We start from the raw sequence: 14,696 nt of genomic DNA, 5'->3' as shown, positions 1-14,696 counted from the left end.
CCTATGTAGATTATTCTTTCTTTCCTTTCATCACACATAGAGCTTCTTCTGAAATCTATAGAAGTTGGCTTGAGCTCCTAGTGATCTCACGCCGGCTGACCAAGTGACGACCTGCAGTGAGAATTAGTACTTGTGCATACAGCACCGACGCTTCCAAGTTTGTTATGAACTACTAGGTTGATAAGAGTAAAGTTGGCAGCCCAAGAGTTGCAACATCCTTGCTACAATACTGGCACTCACCAGCATTTTCCACTTTATGTATTTGTCTTTATAGCTCCCGACAGGGTAATATTGTTCCTTGATGGGGTCTCGAAAAGAATTCAAAGTGGGTGCATCGGAAAATAGCGAGGTTTCACTCTCATCCTTTTGTTCACAATATATTTCCCACTAGTCCTTGACATGTGGGGCAACTTTGAGAAGTGAAAAAGCAATATTTTCCCAATTGGAAAAGTTATGAACTGAAAAATATCCTTCCAAAAGATTTAACCATTTATCTACATCATTTTCATCTATCAGGCCTTCGAATATGGGAATATCGATGTTAAATTGTACCTTAAAAGGAGTGGCACCTTGAGAGTGGCTCCTGGATGAAGATGCATCGCCTGTGGGTAGTCGTCGAAGGATCTGGGCAAAGTTATCCATCATCTCTTTCCTTTGTCGCTCGAGGTATTCCCTGAGAAACATTTTGAAAGTATTTCCTACCCCCTTGTCTTTCTTTTCTTCTACCATGGGAGGTCGTTTGGTTTTACAGGGTTGAGCTTGCAATGGTTCAACCAGATCAAGCCCTAACTCCTTATACCCTGACCTCGTTAGGGACATGAAAAGAAAAATAGAGAAAGAGAAGACCACTCTGATACCACTGATTTTAAATTAAACAGGAATGCAACAACTTACAGATATAATTACAAACATAGAGATGCAGTAGAAAAACACTTCATTTCATTAATACAAAAAAATATTGAACTATGCTTACAAACAGAATGGAAATAAGATAGCTCGGGCGACTGTAGCTTATTTCTGAGAAGAGATATGGCAGCTACGTGCATCTAAATTGTGTTACAATGAGGCTCAAGGGCCTATTTATTATTGGAAAACATGAGAAACCCTAAACAACCAAAACCCTAACCATGGAGATGTAACACCAAGAGTTTGTGGGCCCCGTTGGGGTTAGTTGGGTAGCCAACTTCCCGTGGTTGTAACTTGTTCATATTATCTCTGTTTAGCACATACGATACCTTGTTGGGAAGGTCTCTCTGAGTACTATAGGTTTCATCGACGGCCCCTACCCATAGTCACGGACCTACTGTAGACCCTAAAAAAAGGTCATTTAGGGGGTCAAAACTGCTCCAAAAGTTCAGTACCCGCAAAAAACTGCTAAAAAGAGTAAATAATGAAATGAATAAGGAAACAAATGAAACTTACTGGGGGGTCTACGTGTAATAGGTGGGTGACCACCAACATCCACCTAGATCATTCCTCCCCCCTTAGGAAGCAATGTTCCCCATGGCATACAGAGCCTTCATGAGGTGAGAAATTTTTTGTTGAACCTGGTCCTTGGTGAACCACTTGCCCTAGTGAAGGAGTTGGCCTACATTGACAATTCTATATATTTGTATCTTCTATTGGTGAGTGTTCTGGATATATGTGTCCATGATCTGATCATTTGTGGTATATTCCATGCAATCTAGGTTGGGCTCTGTTGGTGTAAGTTGTTTTGCAATGTCAGATGTGTCCAACAATGGTGGAAAGTATGGTCAAAGGCGATCTACATTGAACAATGGGAACACACCAAGGAACGGTGGGATGCTGAGCTCATAGGTATTGTCACTGAAAACCATGGTGATGGTGTATGGCCCACATCAGAGTGGGTGAAGCTTGCAGTGGGGTCCAACAAGGTGCTCCTTCTGCAAATGTAGACAAAATTTGTCGCACATCGAGAACTTTTGCGGCACTTGATGCTTATCATGGTGGTGCTTGTACTTAGCTTTGAACTAAACGTGACCCCAACCTACTTGAGTGGCTGCAAATGGTAAGGCCACATCAATGGGGCATAATGGCTGAAATCCTATCCCTACCTGAAAGGGGTTGTGGTCTGTTGAGTTGTGGAGAGCTCTACTATAGTTGTGTTGGATATAGGGGAGATTTTCATTGCATGTGCGTGGATGCTTCAAGTTGTACATGCGCAAAATGTGTAAGGTCATCATGTTGACAACCTCTATTTTCCCATTAGTTTGGGGATGGAAATTCCTAGACTTAGTAAGTTTTGTATCCAGTATTGACCAGAGACTTGACCAAAATTCACCGAGGAATCTTCTGCCCTGATCTAAGAAACTGGACTATGGGATCCCAAAGTGTACCCACACTCGCTCAAAGAAGATATTAGAAGTGGCCTCCATTGTGATACTGTTCTTGCAGACCACAATGACGATGATCTTAGAGAATCTATCGATGACCACAAAAACACAATCATTGTCATGCTTATTAGAAGGAAGGCCTGACATGTAATCCATGGAGACAAATTCCCAAGTCTAGATAGGAGTAGGAAGAGGAGTATACAGGACTTGCTTCTTGATGGTTGGTTTGGCAATGGCACAGTTAATGCTAGAACTAATGTACTTCCCAACATTTTGACGAAGTTTCGGCCAATAAAAATACTTTTGCAATATCGCCACTATTTTCTCTACTCCAAAATGTCCAGCAACCTCACTGTCATGCGCCTCCCAAATCATCTTGGCACGCTCACTTGAAGGAACACATAAGTGTCCCAGGTGGCATAACAGTGCATCCTCAAGGTGAAAATTTCGAAATTGCATCCTTTTGAGGAGTGTCTAGTATATGCTGTTGAATTCTGGATCGCTCTTGTAAAGATACAGCCATCCCGATGTCTCATGCCCACAGTAGTCGAGAACAGTGATCAACACCATGACTGGTGGTCAATTGAGGCAATCAACGAGGTTATTGGTGTTGTCCTTCTTATACTTAATGTTTAAATGGAACTGTTGCAGATAGGTGGACAATTTCTTATGGTAATCGTTCTCAAATTCCCTTGTGTCTTTATGAACTATAGAGGTTGGTGGTCTGTGTGGATGACCGTTTCCTTCCCTGAAATGTAATGCTTCCATTGATGTCAGCCCTGCACAATGGAATACATTTCTTTGTCATAAGTGGGGTACTTTCGGATTGTGTATGAAATTGTTTTGCTTTGGTAAGCCATTGGATGCCCATGATGAGTAAGAACCACACCAATAGCATAGTCAGAGGCATTTCTCTCAATCTCAAATGGTTTTTGTAGCTCTAGTAATGTGAGCATTGGTGTAGAACAGAGGCGATTTTTCAACTCGGAGAATTTTGTTTGTTGGCTTTTCGACCAAACAAACTTTTCTTTCGCTCCGCCCTTTGGTGACTTGACTTAAATGCCAAGTGATATGAGAGAACCCCAACACAAACCTATGGTAGAAACTGGCAAGACCCAAAAAGTTGCGGAGATCTATTAGAGTGGTTGGGGTTGGCCAATCCCGAATGACTTATATCTTAGATGGGTCCACATGTACACCCTGCCCATCAATAATGTATCCCAGATATTAGACCTGGGTCAGCCCAAAGGTTCATTTCTCCAAGTTAGCATACAGCTTATGTTGTCGCAAGATTTGAAGGACCTGTCGAATATGGTGGAGGTGCTCTTCCCAAATTTGGCTCAAGATCAAGATGTCATCTAAATACACCACCACGAATGCATTTGTGAACAGTCACAAGATGTTGTCCTTCAGTCTCATGAAGTTTGCATGGCATTCGTGAATCCGAATGGCATGACCAACCATTCAAAAAGGCCCTCCTCGGATTTGAAGGCAATCTTCCACACATTGGAGGGTTCGATAGGCAGCTGGTGATAACCTCACTTCAATTCAATCTTGCTAAAATATTTGGCCTCGTTGAGTTGGTCCAGAAGGCCATCAATCCGTGGGATTAGGTACCTATTCCAGACAGTGATATTGTTCTGCGCCTGATAGTAAATACAAAGCCTCCATGTCCCATCCTTCTTCTATACCAATACAATCAAGCTCCCACAAGGTGATGAGCTTGGCCTATGTTGAGTTCCAAAACTACCTTTCCCTTAGCTACTTTTCTCATCCTTCCTTCTCTGTTTTTCCATGAAAAATGCATCCTTATCATCAAAAAACATTACACATTGCCTCAAGGAGTATATTTGATTAATTTACAGGTTAAACGTTTATGTTTTCTATTTAAATAAACTTCTGTCTTTTAGCTACGGAACACAGCCACATTCTGCAGCTAATCGGCTATTCTGCAACTACTTCCACGCTTTTGCAGGTTCCACGTGTCAAGAGGGGAAGAGGACTACATGGGTAGCTTGGAAAACATCAGGGCATGGATCGTATCCTATTCATCTGGCCTAGATCAATGAGAAAGACTCCGGTCAAAGGGAAGTCAAACATAGATACCTATGGAAAACAAGACTCTATTCTGTACACGTTTCTCAGTGATGGGATTCGAAGCAATTTCCTGAGGTGACGGACTTCATCTGCCACCTGCACAAATAGAATCCAACAGCCATTACCATAAGATTTATGTTTCCAAGAAACCAAGGACAAGAATTCTGCATACTTGCATGTCTATGTGTTTTGCTGTAGCTTATTTCTCTCTTTAGAACAAATGTATAATTTCCCTATAAATACCTGTGTGAAGAATGCGGAACAAGTTCAGTGTTTGCTTATGTATTAAGTTCAGATTTCTGCTCTGTAGTTTGAAGAACTCATTCTCTGTTTTAATATAAAGACTTTGTTTCATGGATACCTAAAGCGTTGTTGGAGTGTTGATTAAGTGCTTATAATCTGAGACCTTTGCAGAGGGCCCCTGTGTTGGTCAAGGTTACATTTTATTTCTATCTTGTCTTTCACATTTAACTGTAAATTCACTGTGTTTTTTTTGCATGATTTTTATAACCGTTTTCTAACTCTATTCATAATGCAGCTTGTGTCATCTTCTTATTAGCACAAAATAGCTCTTTTGGTTCACTACTTTCTAGTTTCTTATTAGTAGTTTGAAGTTGATGTCAGTAGCATAGAGTAATTTAGAATTGCTGATCATTAGTCTAGTTTCTTTCATTTACTGTTCAATGCCATTTTGTTGTTAGTTTAATAACTCATGTTGTAAGTGAATGTTTCCGAAAGCCCTTTCAGTTGATGGTTCATCTTAAAACTAAGTGGTGAAATATTTCATTTATGAATGAGTCTTTCTCTGCATTTTTATGTTTACTTTTTCTTAGAACAATGAAGTATGGAGTCCCTCAAAACACTATCACAAGGAGGTAGTTCTCCCCAAATTGTGTAGCAGAGTGACAAAGCACTTCATTTAGTTGGTATAGTAGATTAGTTGAAATTTCACTTTCAGTCTTAGTCTTTCATTTAATTTTGTTGCAATTTCATTTTTAGTTTAGAACAATTAAGTATTGAATCCCTCAAAATGCTATCACAAGGAGGTAGTTCTCCCAAAATTGTGTAGTAGAGTGACAAGACACTTCATTTAGTTTTTATGATAGATTACTTGAAATTTCATTTTCAATTATAGTTTTTTTTCATTTAGTTGCAATTCCATTTTTAGTTGTTCATTAAATTTTGATTCTGCAATAAATTAGACAATAGTTGTAATCTTATTTTCAGTATTTTGTTTTTGGTTCATCATAGATAGCTGCAATCTCATTTTCAGTTTTAATATTAGCTCTCATTTCATTTCTTTAGACTCTTAGCAGCAGTAGATTTAAGATTTTGTTAAATACATTGCAGAACTTTAATAATTAAAATATAAAACCCCCAAAACAATAGAAAACTCAAAAACACAGAAGTAGGAGGGGCCATCTAGCACATATAGTGCACTACAGTTCATCAATTTATGACACTGGATTGATAATTTATGTAGAGCAATTTAGGACACTAAATTGACCAAAGATTTTGGCACCGTTGCCGGGGAAGCGTAACTAGGAAGCCTTATCTCTTACATTCATAAGAAAAACAACAAAAACAAAATAACAAAACAATGACATGCATAGAGAACGAGACTCTAGGGGTAGATTTATCGCTAGGGGCAGAAGTTTGATTCCTACAACTCCACCTACTCCACCAAGAGTTAGAAAAGACACACCTCCATCCCTGACTCATAATCCCCGCCATAGGATTCCTGGAATTCAAGGGGTAGAAATTCAATCAAAAGATTCTCCTACATCATCCACCAAAATAGTCTTAGGAGAGAAGACCTTTTTCACCTCCATAGGGGAGCCTATTGTAGTTGAAGAATTAGAAATACCTGGTGAGGAAGAAAAAGTAGAAACTCTCTCTCATATTCCATTAATAGAAGAACCAGAGGAAGAGGGAATAACCTTGCAGGTTGATCCCTATACTGACTTTGAAGAAACTATAATGGCATAAGAAGAACAAGATGGAGAATTCACACTATTTGGAGGAGGGGGTAGAGGGAGAGGTAGAGGAAACAATGGAGGAGGTAGAGGTAATAATGGAGGAGGCAAAGGAAATAGGGAAGTAGATAACTCATTCGGATTACCTATAGTAGATAAGGAAACACATACCACAATGAAAAACATTTCACCATCTGTCCTCCCAAACTTTTATGGGTTGAGAAGCGAGGATCCTGAAACATTTTTGTTTGAGTTTGAAGTCTTGTGCAGAACCTATGACTTTCTAGAAGACTCTCAAAAAATCAAATTGTTCCCTTCAACACTAAAAGGGGTTGTTTTGAAATGGTTTATGGGGTTAGTCACTCAATCCATTAGAACTTGGAATGACATGAAATAGGCAGTTTTGGATAGATATTTGGATTATTGTATGCTTACCAATCATAAAGATGAGGTGTTCAAAATGATGCAAAAGGAAGATGAAAACTTGGAGGATTTTCTTGAGAGATTCAACTATAATTTGAAAAGAGCAAAGATGAACAATCTAGATGAAGAAAATTTGAAAGCTCTTTTGTTAAAGGCCATTAGAGATGAATGGATAGATATCCTTAACATGATGGGGAAGGGAGATATCTCTCAACTTCCATTGAGTGACATAGCAAAACTATGTGTTCATCTCTCAAGAGGGAAATCTAAAACTGGGAAAGGACCGAGAGATCCTTCTCTTGTTAGAGCAAACAAATCTGCAACAAGATCTATAGTAGGGCAGAAATTGGCAATATGCTTAATGATTTTAGAGCTGACATTTTAGGGAGCCTTACTGAGCAATTAGACACCGTTAAAATTCAAAACAAGCAAAAAACAGAGGCTGATGCTTTAGCCATCTTTTGTCCAAAATGCAGAAAAAAACATGCTCGAAGGGAATGCCCTTTAGATGCGAAAATTGTAGAAACTTGTATGATTTGTTCAGAAAGTCATGAGACTAAGGATTGTCCTTCAATCCCAGGTCTTAAGGCTATCTTTCAAGAGGAAATAGTCCCAAATCCTATAGAATCTCTTTCTTTTGTTGCAAGAAGACCTTGGCAGGGGCCACAAAATCAAGGATTCAACAATCCAATGTATCTTCAACCCCCACCAAACTGGAATTCTTGGCAGCAACCTTGGCCTCAACCTCAATCTCAGTATCAATCTCAACCATGGGCACAAGGGGTACAAAATCCTTATGGGAGATTTGCCCAATATTACCAATATCCTCCATCTTATCAAAATCAGTAGCAAATTCCAAATCAAAACCCTCAACTTTCATTGCCATTTCCACAACAACCTCCACAACAAGGTCAAAATCCTCAACTCTTACTTCCATTTCAACAAAAACAAAATTAGCTACCTGCCCAACCATTACCAAACCCCAATAATAAAAAACCTCAAAATGTTTACATGGTAGAAGGACAACAATTTTCAACTTACATGATTACTCCTCTAGATCTTAATGATGTTCAACTTAGATCTAGTAGGATATTAGAAAAGGAAAAACCTTCTATAGTTATTCAAGAACAAGATACTTCTGAGGAGGGTTCTCTGAAAGTCAATGAAAGTTTTGAGGGAACATCCCTCCAAAACCAAAACATAAAAAAACAAAAACAAAAAGAATCAATTAACACAACTCCTATAATTGAGCAACCAGCATCTACTTCTACACCTCCTTTTCCTGAGAGATTACAAATTGATAGAGTAGTAGAAAAACAAATCTTGTTGCCCAATTATGGTTTTCTAGATGAATTGAAGAATGTTTGCATCAAAATTCCTTTGCTGCAAGCCATTAGAGAAATTCCTATTCTATCCAAGACAATAAAGGAGTTGAGTATCAAAAGACCAGGAAGAAAACTGAGAGAAACAGAAATAATTCACCTAGTAGGAAAGATAGCTGCAATCTCATTTTCAGTTTTAATGTTAGCTCATTTCATTTCTTTAGACTCTTTGCAGCAGTAGATTTAAGATTTTGTTAAATACATTGCAAAACATTAAGAATTAAAAGATCAAACCCCCAAAACAACAAAAAACTCAAAAACACTAAAGTAGGAAGGGCCATATAACACATATAGTGCACTACACTTCATCAGTTTACGATACCCAGATTGATAATTTATGTAGAGAAATTTAGGACACTAAATTGACCAAATAGCCTGATGTTCCCTCTCTAAATATTTCCTGAATCTGCCTCTTCATATCATCATTCTCCACAACAAAGTGTTGACAGATCTACCCATTGGGCAGCGACATGCCCGAGGTCAGATCAATAGAGTACTTGAATTGACAGTTCAAAGGTACCCCTATGTGTGAGGTGAAAATATCCCTGTACTCCTCCATAACCTTGTCCATCTATTGTTGTTGTGTAGAGGAGCCTTGCCTGGAAGATGTGGCCACAACCTTCTTCTTGCCCTGGGGGTGAATAATAAGGAAAATAAATTTCCTTGTCTAGGAAATTATCTTACTACATTGCTTTGTAGTGATCAAAGAGATGGCAGTTTGTAGGGCTACCTATGGTATCCTATACAACTTATTAGCCAAAGTAATAATCATAGAGTGAGGTTTAGACTCATATACAACATGTCACTTCCACAAGTATGTTTTTCCTAACAATACATCACAAAATTCAAGAGGAGAAACATCACACAATACCTCATCCGTGAAGGGCATGATGTTGTAAGGAAGGCAACACTACTGGCTAACGTGAAAATATTGTCCTTGGTGAAGCCACCCAATGGTGTATGATTGTGGATGTGCTTTAGTATTTAGGCCCAACCGTTTCATGAACTCTGCTGAAAAAAGGTTTTGTTGGCTCCCGCTATTGACAATGAACTGCAACAGATAACTCTTCACCCACATCTATGAGTGGAAGAGGTGTTCCCTCTCCTTCAGATCTTCAGGCTCAATATTTTGGATCTTGGTGGTGGCCATGGTGGCACTAGGCTCCACATCATTGATCTTCTTCCGTTTGTTAGTTCCATTATCAAGTTTTGATTCAGAGTTGGAACCTACATCCGATTCGGAAGCCTTCAGTTCGACCACCAGTGATTGTTTGTCCCGACACTCACTTTTATTATGAGTGGACCTCTTATGTAATTCACACCATTTTCCTGTGTCCTTCTTTGTCTTCATGGTGTTTTTCATTTCTTATTTCTTTGGCGAGATTTCTTGGGTAGCCTCACCTTGGATTGGTCCTTTGTTCTGTGGTTTGGGGTGCCTTTTCCTTTCTTTGGGTTTGCAGATCCAAAGTCCCGCTTCTTCTATTTAAACTTATGCTCAATCTTGACAGTGTATTGATATGTCGTGCCAAGTGAGAAAATGTCTAGGAACTCTATCTCGTCCTATATGTACTTGTGTAGACAACTGCAGCACTTGAGAACCAAATGACGCTCAATATCCTTGATGCTTAGCTTCCTGTGAAGGGTATGGAAAATATTTGTGAACTCTGGCACATCTTGGTCCCTTCCCTATTGTACCATGGTCCACTTTATGTATTTGTATTCATAGCTCTCGAAAGGCTAATATTGTTCCTTGATGGTGTCTCAGAAATAATTCCAAGTGGGTGTGACTGAAAAGTTCACTCTCGTCCTTTTGTTCACAGTAGGTTTCCCACCAGTAATTGACATGTGGGGCGGCTTTGAGAAGTGAAAAAGTTATCTTTTCCTGATTGGAAAAGTCATGAACTGAAAATATCCTTCCAATAGATTTAACCATTTATCTAGGGTGTCTGCATCTATCAGGACTTCAAATATTGGAATATCGAAGTTAAGTTGTACCTTGAAAGGTGTGGCACCTCCAGAGTGGTTGTTGGATGAAGATGCATCGCTTGTGGGTAGTTGTCGAAGGATCTAGACAAAGTTATCCATCATTGCATCCTATGTCACTCAACGAATTCCTCAAGAAACATTTTGAAAGGATCTCCTACCCCCTCGTCTTTCTTTTCTTTCGCCATGGGAGGTCGTCAAGTTTTGCGAGGATGATCCTTCAATGATTCAACCAGATCAAGCCCTAAATCCTTATACCCTGACCTCTTTGGGGACATGCAAAGAAAAATAGAGAAAGAACAGACTGCTTGGATACCACTGATCCTAACTTAAACAGGAACACAACAAATTAGAGATGCAGCAGAAAAAAACTTCATTTCATTAATAGAAAAAAAATATTGAACTATGCTTACAAACAGAATGGAAACAAGATAGCTCGGGTGATGGTAGCTTATCTCTGAGAAGATATGTGGTGGATACATGCCTTTGAACTATGTTACAATGAGGGTCATGGGCCTATTGATTATTTTAAAACATGAGAAAACCCTAAACAACCAAAACCCTAACCCTAGGAGATGTAACACCAAGAGTTTGTGGGCCCCATTTGGGTTAGTTAAGCAACCAACTTCCTAGGGTCATAACTTGGTCATATTATATCCGTTTGGCATGTATGATATATTGTTGGAAAGGTATCTTTAAGTACAATAGGTTTCACTACAGGGGATTTCACGGACCCTAAAAGAAATGTGGTTTAGGGGGTTAAAACTACTCTGGAATTTCAGGACCCAAGAAAGTACTAAAAATAGTAATTACTGAAATGAAAAAGGAAACATGTGAAACTAATTGGGGGGTCTAGACAAAATAGGTGAGTGGCCACCAATATCCACCTGGATCATTCCTCCCCCCTTAGGAAGTAATGGTCACCATTGTGTGTAGAGCCTCCATGAGGTGAGGAAATGTTTGTTGAACCTTGCCCCTGGTGAACCACTTGCCTTGGTGAAGGAGTTGGCCTCCTTTGACAACTCTATATATTTGTATCCTCTATTGGCGAGTGTTCCTGATATGTGTGTCCATGATCTGATTAGTTGTGGCCTATTCCATGCAGTCTAGGTTGAGCTCTATTGGTGTGAATTGTTCTGCAATGTTAGATGTGTCCAACAATGGTGGAAAGTATGGCTAAAGGCGATCTACATTGAACACTGGGTCTAGACCAAGGAACGAGGGGATGTTGAGCTTGAAGGAGTTGTTAGTGACAACCTTGGTGATGGTGTATGGCCCATATTAGAGCGAGCGAAGCTTGTGGTGGGGTCCAGCAAGGTGCTCTTTTTTCAAATATAACCAAACTTTGTCGCTCACCTAGAACTTGTGTGACACTCAATGTTGATCATTGCACTATTGGTACTTAGCATTGGCTATGTCTAATATATCCTAGAAATGTTGGTGGATGTGTTGAACGTGATCAATGAAGCTTTTAGCCCTTTCATCTTCGAACTAAACGTGATCTGAATCTACCTGAGTGGCTACAAATAGTAAGGCCACATCAATGGGGCATAATGGTTGAAATACCAGCCCTACCTGAAAGGGGTTCTAGCTTGTTGAGTTGTGGAGAGATCTGTTGTAGTTGTGTTGGACATAGCAGAGACTTTCATCCCACATGCATGGATGCTTTAAAAGGTACATGCGCACAATGTGTACAATCATCCTGTTGATAACCTCTATTTGGTTGTCATTTTGTGGATGGAAAGCCCTGGACTTAGTAAGTTTTGTATCTAGCATTGACCAGAGACTTGGGAAAAATTCACCTAGGAATCTGTTGTCCCAATTTGAGACGGTGGACTGTGGGATCCCAAAGTATACCCACACTCACTCAAAGAATATATTATCAGTGGCCTCTTCTATCATACTCTTCTTGCTGTCAGCCATGATGGCCATCTTAGAGAATCTGTCGACGACCACAAAATCGCAATCACTTTCACGCTTAGTAGAAGGAAGGCCTGACATGTAATCCAATAAGACGGATTCCAAAAGCTATATAGGAGTAGGTAGAGGAGTATATGCAACTTTCTTCTTGATGGTTGGTTTGGAAATGGTGCAGGCAGTATAGGATCTAATGTACTTCCCAACTTCCTAACGAACTTTCGTCCAATAAAAATACTTCTGTAATATCGCCACTATTTTCTCTACTTCGAAATGTCCAGCGATCCGACTGTAGTGTGCCTCCCAAATCATCTTGGAATGCTCACTTGAAGGAACATAGATGTGTCCAAGGTGGCATAACAGTGCATCCTGAAGGTGAAAATTTGGAACTTTTTTCCCTTCCATGAGTGTCTGGTATATGCTACTGAATTATAGATCACTCTTGTAAAGATGCAGCCACCCCGATGTCTCATGCCCACAAGAGTTGAGCACAATGATCAACACCATGACTGGTGGTCGGCTAAGGTAATAAGAAATGTTATTGGTACTGCCCTTATTATACTTAATCTTCAAATGGAATTGCTGCAGATAGGTGGACCATTTCTGATGGCAATCATTCTGCAACTTCCCTTGTGTCTATATGAAATTTAGAGGTCAATGGTCTATGTGGATGATCATTTCCTTCGCCATAATACAATGCTTCCATTGATGGCAGGCTTGCACAATGGAATACATTTCTTTGTCGTAAGTGGGGTACTTTCGGACTGTGTCTGAAAGTGTCTCACTGTGGTAAGCCACTGGATGCCCATGCTGAGTAAGAAACACACCAATAGCATAGTCAGAGGCATCTGTCTCAATCTAAAATGGTTGTTGCAGGTCTAGTAATGTGAACACTGGTGTAGAACAGAGATAATTCTTCAACTCAGAGAATGCTTTTTGTTGAGTTTTCAACCAAAAAAACTTTGCTTTCACTCTACTTTTGGTGACTTGACTTAAAGGCCAAGTGATATGAGAGAACCCCAACATGAACCTATGGGAGAAATTGGCAAGACCCAAAAAGTTGTGGAGCTCTGTTTGAGTCGTTGGGGCTGGCCAATCCCGAATGAATTGTATCTTGGATGGGTCCACATGTACACACTTCTCATCAATGATGTATCCCAAATATTGAACCTGGGTCAGGCTAAAGGTGCATTTCTCCAACTTAGCACACAACTTGTGTTGTTGCAGGGTTTGAAGGACCTGTCAAATTTGGTGGAGGTTCTCTTCCCAACTCTGGCTAAAGATCAAGATGTCATCTAAATACACCACCACAAATGCATTTGTTGGAAATACTGGGGGGGGTGAATAAATATTTCTTTTCAATTGTTATTTTTACCAATTAAAACATTTATATTCAGAACACAAGATGAACAACAAGAATAAATGCTTTTATTAACATAATATTTGCAATAAAGTAGACACAATATATATATGATTCCAATCTGTTGCCAAGCACCAACTTGGACTTTTGTGAGGCTCCAACCTCTAGAGCACCAACTCTGTTTTTTCAAGGCACCAACCTTGGACTTAGGAGCACCAACTCCCAGGACACCAATCCTTCCAATTATGAGGCACCAACCTCAAGGGCTCCAACCCTCAGCTGCAAACTGTCTGGATCTATTTTGTCAAGGCACCAACCTTGGATATAAGAGCACCAACTCCAAGGACACCAATCCTTCAAAATTCTGAGGCACCAACCCCAAGGGTTCCAACCTTCTTGTCAAGGAATGTCTAATAGTAATGTTCTACTCTCAAAACTCTTCTTTATTGAGTTCTGTCTGTTTACAGCTTCACTGTAGTCTCCATGCTACAACATCAATGGAAATCAGTCTTCATATGAAGAAGTCTATACAACTCTTCATACTGTCCACACAGAGTTTTAAATAGCCATCATGATCTCTGATAATGTCTTCACACAGCTTTAGTGAGTCTACTATTAGCTGCACTAAGCTCTGATTAATTCATCACTGGTCTTAGCCTTTCACAGGTTAGCCCGATCAACAGAATTTCTCATCTGTTGGCTTCCTCCTATCCTATTGGACCTTTGGCTTCCTCTTGTCCTGCTAGACCTTCAGCTTCCTCCTATCCTGCTGGACCTACCGCTACCTCTATTTCTTCCAGTTTTTCCAACCTCTAAACTTTCCTTGTTTTCTGTTTTATATTCCTAATACCCCTGACATTTGGCTTCCTCAACACTCACTTGATCTTTTAGCTTCCTCTGCGCTCACTCTTCGGCTTCCTCTATCTCTTCAAATCCATCAATACACGCAGGACACGTTAATGTGGAAGAGAGGCCGAATTATAATAATGTTGCATATTAAAGAAAATATCAGAGAGGCCCCCTTTTATAATATTCATACAATATATATTAATAATCCTGCAATCGCAATCAGAGCTTTAATATGACAAGGCCTTAAGCCTTTAAACCTGGGACCACACAACATATTGGAATACAGGGATACACATGGAATACACGGAAAACCCCGCTTCGAAACACTTAGCTGGACTTCAAATATTTATACACC

Source organism: Pinus tabuliformis, chromosome 6, assembly GCF_031772625.1.
Source record: "Pinus tabuliformis cultivar Carrire ecotype Pingquan chromosome 6, CPIR1, whole genome shotgun sequence".
Classification (NCBI taxonomy): Eukaryota; Viridiplantae; Streptophyta; class Pinopsida; order Pinales; family Pinaceae; genus Pinus; species Pinus tabuliformis.
The sequence above is the reverse complement of the archived record's forward strand: the minus strand, read 5'-3'. Positions refer to the sequence as shown.